General features: G+C 40.5%; 1 protein-coding gene across 3 annotated transcripts in view; it reads left to right on the top strand.

Annotated features, from left to right (window-relative positions):
* Nucleotides 1–12,075, top strand: part of SOX5 (SRY-box transcription factor 5) — a 645,390-nt gene that overhangs the window by 294,396 nt on the left and 338,919 nt on the right. For all 3 annotated transcript variants that reach the window (XM_040565762.1, XM_040565757.1, XM_040565750.1), the window contains one exon: nt 10,403–10,564. The gene's annotated coding sequence lies outside the window, so the exon portion shown is untranslated. The remainder of the gene's footprint in view (nt 1–10,402; nt 10,565–12,075) is intronic.

Here is a 12,075-nt window from a genome sequence, read left to right as displayed (position 1 = left end):
GTGGAGACCAGCAGTTAATATGGTCCTTGTTGAAACTTGAAACAGCTCTATTAGTAGCTTGATTGGGGAGAGGAGAAGAGACCAAGAGTAAACAAAAATGTGCGGTCTAGAGATGGGCTTAATTGTACACAGTACGTCTTGCCTCTGTGCGGCTTATTCTAATCACTCCAAATGGCAGCACACACGCACGCACACACACACACAAATTTGATCTGCTCAAGCAGATAAAACTGCAATGTGTATAATATTGCCAGGCTAGAAGGAAAAATAATGGACATCTGTTTAACAATTCTCTATTGTAGACAGGATCATAGAAACACTGTTGCCTGCCTGTCATGTTCAATCAAAATGAATAAAATACTGATTTAAAAAAAAAAATCAGGCGTAAGAGAGCCTTAAAGTATTTGCTTACACTTTTTTGTTTTAATTTCAGCAGCATGATGATGAGGGGGAATCCCAGGGGCAGGAGGAGGTTTCAGTAACAGTGAAGGGAAGATTCTGTTTTGTTTTGTTTTGTTTTATCCTCAGTACAGCCGAGAGAGGCAAACAGCAGTCGGAACTAATTGTAGCTCGCTCAGGAAAGTCTTCATTAGCACTTGCCACACATGGTTACCAGATGTGCCGAAGAAGGGGTGGGAGTAGGGGGGAAGGGGTATGTAGAGAATAGGCTACACACTTAAACCTAATAATCTGTCTTTTGTTTTCAGGTCTATTGTGTTGGGGAGGGGAAGGATAGAGAGAGGGAGAAATCCTGGCTGCTTTTGCTGCAGCCAGTCCCTGTTAGCTGAATGGCATTCCTTGTCTCACAGTCTCCTCCAAGGAAGGGAAAAAAAACCTCAGTCATGGCCAAGTAAAAAGGAATTTATTTATTTATTTATTTATTTATTTATTTATAGGCTATCAGTGAACTATTATTCCATTGAATCCAGCAGAAAGTATTTGGATAATCAAGCTGGTAAACCACTACCTTTCTGGCCAGCTTGTGAATTTGATCTGGGCTTTTTTTGTGAGCTTTGTTGGGCTCCCAGAGAGTTGATGGGGGCTGATGAACTGTCCGTTCCAGTACCAGCGGCATCTCCTTAGTTCATGTTCACTTTGCTAGTGAGCGTGAGTAGTGGATAGTGAAGCCAAGTCCAGAAGGAAGATAGGAGCTTTGTGGTCCTGTCGGTCAGCCCTGAGGTTGTCATCTCGGCCATCTTCTGCCTGTTGCTATGAAAAAAAAAAACACCAAAAAACATCTCCCATACATAGTGGCTGTTGCTGCTGCAAACCAAACCATGGTCTTGCAGCCTATGTAGATGATTTTCACAGGAACTGGTGTTAATTTTACTGCAGATGTTACTACAAATGTTACTCACTGCTCTTTGGGAAAAAAGAGCCCCCCTTCATCCCCCACCAAACTGGTGACCTCCGGGGGGACCTTCCCAGCCGTCCCTACCTCCTCACCTCACCCCCCCCCCCCCCCCCCCCCCCCAGTTCTGTAGCAATGCAACTTCTTTCCCCTCCATCTCTGAAACCTTCCCTGCAGGGTGGTAGTTTTCCATACTGGCATCGTGTGTGCTTGGATGTCCTCTTTCTCTCAGGTCTCACCTCTTCATCCCAGTGACAAGGGAGCTTCACAGTATTTGGATGACAAGGCAGAGATGATTCTTCGAATTTTGAATAATCAGGACTGAAGGTTTAATTATGGCACTTACACATGATGTGCACAAGATTTATCACTCTGGTCATGTGAGAGAACAGCACTAGATGAACTTTTACTAATTAAGCACTCTGTTTCCCTTCTTTCTTGAAACTGCAAGGAGGTATAAATGTGGAAAATCACTTACGTTGAAAAGAAATGAAGACATTTTTGGAATCTTAAGTAATCTCAGTTGAACCTAAATCTTGTGGGCCCATTCTTGTTTTATCCAGCTCAGCTTGCGAGTCTGTAATCTCATCATGCTCTGGAGCCTGGAAACGTTCTTGCTCACAATCTCAAAGCAGAGCAGATGTTGCATAAATAGAAAATAGGTTCTGTGCACAACCTAATCTGAGCACAAAGCACAGAAGAAGGTTTGGATGAATGTAAGCTAATCATGGCACAAATCTGCTATACTTTGGGACTCAGGACCAAATTATTATTTTTTTTTCTTATATATATACCAGATTCCAGATATGCCATTCACTTTTTCTGAATGGCAACTTCCACCTACAGCTTTTCAATTTTTGAAATTGGGTAATATCAGTCAAATGGCTGGTAAGAATTAATCTGTTCAATTCCATCCTCTGTGTTTAACTGACTTCTCCGTCCAATGATCTTGTTTTTCCAGGTCCAAATTAATCAAAGTCTAGGAATCTTTCTTTCATGTTTCCTCAAGGGAAATAGTAAAGCCAAATTACTTAGCTGACTTAGTTGTATTCACCTTTCCTTCTGCAGAATTGTAGTGCCTCCTTCAACCCTGTTGAAATTGGCTGGATCAACTGACTCTTCTACACAGTCACCAAGTGTATGGCTTCCCTACAGTATCTTTATTAACTGCCAGAGAGGCCCAAGGAAAAAATTGGTAAAATTAACCTATTTACCATCCTAATTTTGCTGTAGCTGCTATTCCATCAGCTGTTTTCTTTAATAAAATTAAGTGCCATGTTTGCGATTTGTATAAGGCTATGCCACCTTATTCGCAAAAGAATGAACTGTGGTCATGCCAACACGCAATATGTAGAGACAATATCTCCACTTACAATAATTCTTGATTAGAAAAACCAACACTGCACACTGGATGTTTTTATCAAATTTTTATTCTTCTGGAGACATCAATACCTTTTTTTTTTGCCAGCTGTTACCACAGAATGTGTTTCACGTGTATGTGCTATTGCATACATAGTGAGATCACAGCCATACACAATACATATAATCATAGTTGATTTTTATTGTGACATATTCTGCAAAGAAATTAAGTAAAATGGTAAATGGCTGTCTATGATTCAGGTGCCTGTGCTCTCAGGTCAATGAGTTTTCAGTTACTTGGGGCTTCAGTAATACTTAAAAGTGCTTTCAGGAATTTGACACAATGAATGTAACTTTAGGGCTTTCTTCATAATATTAACTTTAATTATTATAAGTTAATTATTTAAACATTCAATTAATGTGGAGATGGAAAGCAGAATGATCAGATTTGCTTCCTGCTTTTTGTACATTTCCACGCTGAAGTCAAGGTTTCAGGCAACAAGGCAAATATTTTTATGCAGATGCAAAACTAATCAGACAAACATGAAAATATTCCTACAGGATTTCCTGGAGGCCTTGCTGGGGATACTGCAATGCAAATAATATATAATGTAAATAATAAATAATATAGCATGAGTATTGTACAGCAGTAGGATTCAGTTAGGGACCAGAAGTGGTGGGTAATCCATGTGAACTAGCACTACCATCCTTTTTATGATGCTCAAAATGGCATGGTTTCCCTGCTTGGATCTCCTATCATGCTTTTTTTACTCTTACAATATTCTTCTATAATGTACTCCATCAAAATGCATGCCTCCTCACAGATGATGTCATTTAAGTGGAAAGGAATTGTAAATCCTTCTTTGTCCTCCTGTAGTTTTTCCAGGGTAGCCAACTGAGCTCAACTACTTCTCTTTCCAGCGTGATATATAAGTAATCAATATGATTTATTGTCGATATGCATATCAAACAGTACTCTATGTAATAGAGAGTAGCCAGCATCACTCTGATGCTATGCAGCAATTACATATGGCATCATTTTTGCTCTCTGTGATTTGCAATTTTACCAATATAAAACAAGTAACCGAAATGACAGGCAGGGAAGTTTCATTGTAACGTTAGGACCCTAGGAGAGCAAGTTTACTGGGGAGAGAACAAATAGCTTTTCTGCTTTCCGGGGTAATTACTTGAATACAGAATGGCAACGCAGCAACATGAGGCCCATCTTTTGTCACCTCAAAATGGGGTGCCTGCGGCGTGCTGTCCAGGAGGAGCCCGCGAGCTGTGCAGGGCCCCGCGCTGGCACAGGAGATTGCAGCTCTCTGCATCTGCGTGGAGGGGCAGAGAAGCCCTGGTGGCTCCCAGCCTGCACAGACTTCCAGCAAGTTCCAGCTCTTACAGTGGGTTTGCAGGTGTTGGCTCTAACAGGTTTCAGAAAGGTTTGGGACCCAGTCCACCTGTCCTCTTGCTGGGAATTTTGCTACAGTGGAGACCAGAGAGAGGGCTAGGCTGATGCTCTTTTCTTAGGTGCAAAGGAAGGTGTTGATAAGGGATAAACCATCATAGCATGAATACCTCCCCCCACACTTTTTTTTTTCCTTCTGAATCTTCTGAGAAAGATACGGGTCTGATTGATACAATAGTGCTTACTTTGTAATTTTTAATGATTGGGGCATTTACAGTTTCATCATACACATGGGAAGAAACATAACTATGAAATAGAGGTGTTCTTGACTAAGTTTATTTGTTTTACTTGATTCTGTTTGTGATGAAACAGAACAGTTTCTCAACACTATGCTTGCAATTTTATCATGAAGCTTACAATGTGTAATGTGTCTAGTAAGCCCTGTTCTGAGATTCTATGAATGTGTGAGATTCAACCTCCCCTAAAAGTAAGTTTTTCCTCCAATGAATTTCAGAGAGAAAAAAAATTGAATGTCTGAGATAGGGGGCACCCTCAAGAAGTGGCAAAAAGTTGAAACAAAATGGTCTAAAATGCACTGGAAGGTATTTGTGTATGTTTGGTTTTTTTTTTTTGGGGGGGGGGGGGGTTGTTTTCTAAACAATCACTCTTATGACAAATCCTAGGACTTTAAGTGCTGGTCTGATGACTTTTGAGTAGTTGGGGCTGGTGGTACCTAAAACAGCCTTCAGACTGTCAGTCCTCTCCTTGGGTTGTTTGGCTTCTTGTATCCCAGAGCTGCATGCATCTTCCTGCGGGATCTTTCCCTTTCCCCTATGCTCTTGGGTCTTGGGTTGGGGCAGCAATTCATTGCTGTGGCTGCGGAGGTCCTGGCTTCCCTCTGGTCCCAGCTTCAACCCAAGAATGGAGCCAAGGCAGTCAGGAGAATGGAGTGCTTTCAGTCCTGCCTTCCCCTCCCCTGGGCTCAGCTTCCATCGCTTCCCTGCACATTGAGCATCTTCATTTCGATTTAGCCCAGGAACAGTGAGTTGTGATGAAGTGCCAGCCGTCTTTTGCTTAAAATTTTAAGGAGAACAGAAAGCAAATGACATGAAGTATGAAGTAAGTACTTAAGTAAACGTTTTAATCTCACTTGGGGCAGTTTGACAAAATAATGAAAACATACCACATATGTATGTGTCTGCACATAATCATTGTCGTTGTCGTTTGCTTTTGTTGTCAGCAGAGTTAAGCAGCAGAACATTTTAGGGAAGGTTGTGCTTGCGATTGAGCGGCAAGCCTCAGCTCGTGGCATGGGCACACAGCCTTTGCTAAGGCAGCCTGTAGCATCTGAGCCAAGCAGGGCTTCTTTGCAGAGCCCATTGGTTTTAATAACAGCCCCTGCATCTGAGCAAGTACCTGATCTTACACAAAATGAGAATCAAGATCTCAAATGCTAATTCTTTGGATTCATCTGAAAGTATAGCTTGCCAAATGTTAGCCTGTTTCTGATTCACGAGGGAGCGGAAATGCTGTAGGATCACTAGCAATAGTGCTTTCTAGAGGTAATGTCAGCCATAGTGTAATCCAAACCAGAAAAAGAAATTGTGTCCCGACTTGGCTTGTATTCATCTCAAATCCTGTGCAGAAGTTTGAGTGCTTGAGCAGAATATTTTTCACCAGACAGCATAACTATGATCTTCTTCATCAAAAGGAAGGAAGAACCAGCAGCAACAAAAATCCACATTGGTGCGTTATCAGCTAGTATTGCTTAAAATATGTATATATTTGACAGAAATTTGTAGGTCATTTCTTGCCTTCTGTAAGCAGATTTCTTACAGTTCAGGAAATTCAGGATTATTTTCATTTTGATAAGAAGGGAACATCCATTCAACAGACAATAAAAGCTGTTTTAAACCTGTTAAATACTATGAAATAGATGTGTACGGCTAATTAAGGTATGTGTTGAATAGTAATTATGTCATCCTGAGGGATTTACAAATAGAGTCTAGTTAAAATTTGATTCAATCTTCTATCATTCACAGAAGTGCAAATTATTATTCATTTAGGTGCTCTGATTTCAGTTCTAAAGGTAATCCAGAAAAAAGGGAGAGGAATTTCTGTTTTATCAGCATTGTTTAAGAGCTAAGATCCCTTAATTATCGCACTGTACCAATAGCCTGCTACCAACTTACTGAAGCAGTCACTCAGCTTTGAAACTAACAATTTACCCTCCAAGCAGAGAAAGATATAAGAAAAGTGTTTAGTCAGCAAGCAAATATACCAAATTGTATGTTTTGGCTTTTGTTGGTGCTAATGTTTCTGAGCTGTGCAAACGTGAGTCACTTACACAATACCTTTCAATCAAATGCCTCAAAGTAAAGGAGCCAGATTTCATAAGAAAAAAAAAAAAAGGCAAAGGTGAAATAAAGCTACTGAAGATCCAATTCTCTCAAGCTTTTGGAACATTTTTCCAGACTCTTTTTAAGGAACATTAGTAGACACTTTGCCTTCCTCCTTTGTGTAATTTTTCATGATAGTAGTGAAGAATTAAGTAAGATTCCTGATCACCTTGTGAAAGTATTATAGGTTCTTTTACAAGGAAGTTACTTTTAATGACCTGAAAAAAAACTTTACTACATTTCTGGATTGTAGTAATTGGCCATCCCTGTAGTTACCACTAAAGCTGGCCTAGAATGAAAAAAAATTTGCTTTATGAAATATTTTTACATCTTGAAATGAAAACTGTATCTTTCAAAGAAATTATGAATAATCCCAAAACACCAGAGGAGTCCAGGAGCTAATGGTGGCATGGTAGAAACACGTTACATTTCTGTTCTGCTTGATTCAGAGGTCCAGCATCTAGCTGCTGTGACTTCTCTTCTGTGCATCTGAGCTGACAGAAAAATTTTGTCAAAACTGAGCATTTTCTTGATAATTTTTGCTGCATTTCAGTTTTTTAAAGCAGGAAAAGCTTTTGCCACTAAACTGTCTCACTAAACTTAATTTCTTCTATCTTAAAAAAAATAATAATAATAAAAAAAAACAGTATTCTAATTACCAAAGTTATTGGATATTAATCAAGTTTTTCCTTGAAACTAAGAATACGTGATCTGTGTGGTTATTTTAGTAGCTATTGTTCAGGCTTCTTTGTAAGTGTATTCTACTTTGCTTAGGCTGGATATATTTGTTGTGTCATTTTATTGCAGAAGGGCAAATGCTCTCCTGCACTATTTTGTACCATATATGTTTTCATACTGATATCAGTGGGTCTAATTATGTATATTAAAGTGCTTTATGGGAATAAGGATTGTGTATCCCACCTTATGTAATGTCACCTCTCAGATGGAGTGTAGCAGCTGCCCAGCAGCTCTCAGAAATAGTATGCAATTCGTTAAGTTAAGCTTAAGCAAAGATGCTAGACTTTTTTGGAAAAAAATAATTCAGAAAATAATTCAAAATTAACTATGTTCTCATCTTACGTTTCTAACCAAAGTGGCATTTTGGTAAGGTGAATTAGAAGAACCCACATTATTTTTGGCTGGCTGGGTTGGGTTTTTGGAGAGGCAAATGGCTTTGACGTATCCATTTTCTGTGCTTGCCCCATCATGTTTAATCTTCTGACAAAGCTGCGTGCTTATAATAAGGTTTGGAGCACTATGCACTGAAAAAACATGGTCCTAATTGTTGATTGGAGTTTGGCAGAATATTTATACGTTTTCTTTCATACAGCTGCTTAGGATGCTTTATAGAGTTAGGTAATACTGGAATAGATGTGAACAGGGTTCCCAGGTCTTAGCAAGATAAGAGAATGTTGCTTCTTATCTGTGATTTGAAAAGAGAGGAAGGGTCAGTGAGGTAGAGATATATGAAATCTATTGCATACTTGGTAGGAGCTGCAGAGGAGGAGTATTTCTCACAGGTGGCTTGTTTGAATGGAAGGGCAGAGAGAGAGGCAGCTTCTAAAGGAAGGCAGAGGACTGGGAAAAATGTTAGGTAAAATCAGATAAATTTGTTGGCTTATTTGCTTAAAGAAACAGGTTCACAGTTTTGAGATGGTTACTGAGAAGAAGAGCATATCAAGTTGTCTGAGGGCAGCTTTAAATGCTTGCCTGCTGTTGATACTTTGGAACTTACAAAAATTTGTGGTCCTTTCTGGTTTTGGAGAGAAGGAAAGAGAATGGGATGGCTGTAAGACAGCATCGATTTTGGGAAGTGTACAGAAATACAAGGCGGTCTGCTGGGCACCAAGCATAGCTTAGCTGGGCCTTGCCTTGTCTTCCCACATGCCTCAGAGACATGTCAGAGATGGAAATGTACTGGAGGTGGTATGTGAAAGATTTTAGGCCACCTGTCCCCAGCCAAAAGTTAGCTGTATGGACATTTTTCTTCTTGGCAGCAGGAGCTATGAGGATGGGCAAGACCTGATTTCAAGACCCAGAATACAAATGGCAAACTTGGCAGTAGTGGCTGGCTGGCTCTGCAAGCACTGAAATAAATACTTCTCCTCTCCCTCCTAAGAAAACTTGTAGCTGACTTTCATGTCATGTAAATTGCAGGAGCTGCTGGCTACCTGGCTATGCTGGCATTCAGGTTGGGAGTGGAGCAGACACCCCTACAGCTGCTTGTCCCTGCCATTTTCTGGGGATGTCTTAAGTGCCTTTTTTGTGTCACAGTGGCAGCAGATGTATTTGGTCACCACAGTGGGCTGCATTGATCTTAACTACTTATTTTCTTGACACATCAGTGTTTGTATCACATCTATTCACATTCATTCACAGCAGTCTGATGCAGATAAGGAATATGAGTTGGATCAGCGAGAGGTATATGTCTTGAATGGAAAGGACTGATGGATCTCTCACAGGCCCGGGAGCTAGGGCTGTGAAATTAGGGCCTAAAATTCATGAGGTTGTGCCAGCTGTTGGAGAAAATCTTGTATTTGTTTTTTGAGTAATTAGAAAATGTTGAGAATGTGTGGCCAGTATTTTCCTCACTGGGCCGAAGGCTTCAAACTTACTTGCTTTACTAAGTAAAGTTGAAAATTTCCTATCTTAATGGCCTCGAGTAGCGCCAGGGGAGGTTTAGATTCGACATTAGGAAGAATTTCTTCATGGAGAGGGTGGTCAAGCACGGGAACAGGCTGCCCAAGGAAGTGGTGGAGTCCACATCCCTGCAGGCATTAAAGAAATGTGTGGATGTGGCACTAAGGGACATGGTTTAGTGATGCCAGTCGGTAGGTCAGTTGGTGGTTGGACTTGGTGATCTTGAAGGTCTTTTGCAACCTCGGTGATTCTATGATTCTATATTCAGCTGACTGAAGAAGTTGAAGCTTATTGTAAAACAGTTTGGCAGGATGCCAGTGTACAGCCTGAGGGAAGTCCCTTTGGACTTTCTGGAAGTCCAGATTTGCTTGCCATAGAGTAATAGCATGAATGAACATGAACAACGGGCAGTCATTTTTCCAAAAAGTGCTGCAGAGTGTTTCCTAGTGAAGATTTTACAATGAAGTTAAGCACCATGAAGCCTTTAATTGTACTAAAGAGCTACTGTCACTGGTCTATATGCAGTGAATTACTTTTTTGCCTCAAAAAGTAATAACAACTTCAGCTTCAGAATTTGTTAAAAATCAGGAGGATTTTTGTGAGAGAGTGATGTCTCTTTGGGACAAAGAGATGAAGAACTGCTCAATTGAACTTGCAATCTTGTAATAGAAATAATGGACAAAGGACAAGATTGTCTTTCTACTTCTTACTGTGATGTAAGCACAGCCCTCTTTTACAGACTAGTAAGTGGGCTAAAGTTTTGGACTTGCACATTTAAAGCTTGGATCTTGCTTTTGCACAGAAGAGTGGAAGTGTATGCAACAGCTGCTAATGCACATAAAATTATTTGTTACTGAGTTCCTAATACTAACAGATTTCAAAACTCACACTTGCATTCTGGAGCTGATGGAACGGTTGAGGGATTTACATCTAGCAGAATTTGCCTTCCATGTAATTTGGATGTAATGACTTAGTGTAACACAGGCAAAGGGTTTCTGACTCCTCCTTCTGACTCACAAAGGGTATGTGACTCCTTTTCCATAGCACAGTAGGCATTTCGTCTTAATTTTTGGTTACATGCAAAGAAATCAATATGTAAAGCAAAAGTGAACAGATACTGAAAAGAAAAGCATCAGAGATGTTGAATAGTCATTTAGTGTGCTGGCATTTAAAGCTGGCATATGTTTCTGAGTGCAAAAGGGCTTCAGAACTGGGGTGATTCACAAACTACTTCTTCCCTTTCAACAGCTAATTCAGAGGCAGCAGGTGTGTGAGCAACCCCCTGGAAAGAGGACCAAGTGTAGTTTGTGACAGATCTGAGTGGAGATGATCCCAAGCTGAAAGTCAAAAAAAGGATCTTCGTTTCAGTTCACCGAGCGATCTGGAATTTTATTCCAGCACCTAACACAGGTAAGAGGCTTCTACAGAATGTGGATCTCCTTTTCCCCGGCATTAGAATATGTGAATTCATCAGTAGTTTCAGGTTGTGAAACTAGCAACATAGTGCCACGTACTAGTACTGGCTTCCTGGTTCTTTTACTGGGCCTTCAGGTATCTCTGTTGGTAAAATCAAGTAATGGAGCCATGGTGCTTTTGTCAGCAATCCTACAGTAATATATGTATATGTAGAATATGTCTGGGACCAGAACCTAAGACTTTGAATTGACTCACCTTCCATCAGAAATCGACAAGCATGTCCAAGAGTAAAAGAGAACTGTATTGTAAATGTTCATTTCCATATAGGGGAAATTCCATTCCAGGAGAAATTTGACTTAAACAACAAGTCTAAATCAAGGTGGTAAATGTTGTTGGCTCTTGGACCCTTGCTGAAACTGGTTCCTGAAGAAAGTAAGTTTGGTTCTGAACTGTGTTGCTGTTACAAGAAAAACAAAGCAAAACAAACCAAAACTTTGAAACTGCAGCATGCTTATTGAAATGTTACAGTTAGACACTAGGGATCTGGCCAAGAGAGAGACTACCTGCACCATTCAGACTGGGCCAGCTGCAGACAGCTGTGTGGCAAAATGATTTTTCTGGGCTGATGGGCAGAACTATTTAGGAAGGAAATGAGGGCTATAATGAACTGCATGTCTAAGATTCCCACACTGAAGCTTCTTCCTTGCTCCTTTTCAATCTCTATAAGCTTTTATATTTACTTTTAGGCATGAGCTGCCAGGTTCCTGGTCAGATCTGGGCTTTCCTTATTTCTTTATAGAGGAAGAACTGTGGAGTCCATATAGAAAGCCCTGCCAAGCTCGTTACTTGAAAAGTTATGTTCAGTGGGGGCGGGGGACATGATCTGTGTGTATTTGCTGGAGGGACAATATATTTCAGATCATCGAAACTGAGGGCTCCTTTTCTCCATCATCATTTTGTTGGGGTGAACAAGACAATATGTGATTCTATTCTCTGTGGCTTAATTTCAGTCACAGATAGGTCTTCAGGGCAGTAATATCCTTCCTCAGCTGACATACCCTCAGGACCTCTGTATTGAGGTGTGGGCAGTGCACTGAATGTGTGCAATGTGTCCTATCCTGCCTCCACTGCCCCCACCCAAGTGCCGTTCCTTTTAAGTGACTGCATGATGCTTAAGCACAGCAGTATATGGCTTCTGCTGTCAGAGAAGACCCCCCTCAAAACAAGGAGCTGCTTCTGCAGTCAGGGTGCTTCCTTGGGGCAGCAGCCACAAAAGCTGCTTTCTGACAGAGAGTGTCCTTATTCCATAATCATTAGCCCTAGTGAAGGCATTTTGTCAGATTTAAAAATAATTAAAAAAAAAAAAAAAAGAAAGAAACTGGAAAGAAAAGAGAAAGAGAAAAGAAACAGCCAAAAAGGAGAAAAGATCAGGAATAGTTGGGATTATCTCTGTGCCATCTCTCAGGTCCAGTGACAACACAACTACAATGGGTAGCTTTCAGGAC

The sequence above is a fragment of the Cygnus olor genome, chromosome 1, assembly GCF_009769625.2.
Source record: "Cygnus olor isolate bCygOlo1 chromosome 1, bCygOlo1.pri.v2, whole genome shotgun sequence".
Taxonomy (NCBI): Eukaryota; Metazoa; Chordata; class Aves; order Anseriformes; family Anatidae; genus Cygnus; species Cygnus olor.
This window is presented reverse-complemented; position numbering and strand designations above follow the sequence as displayed.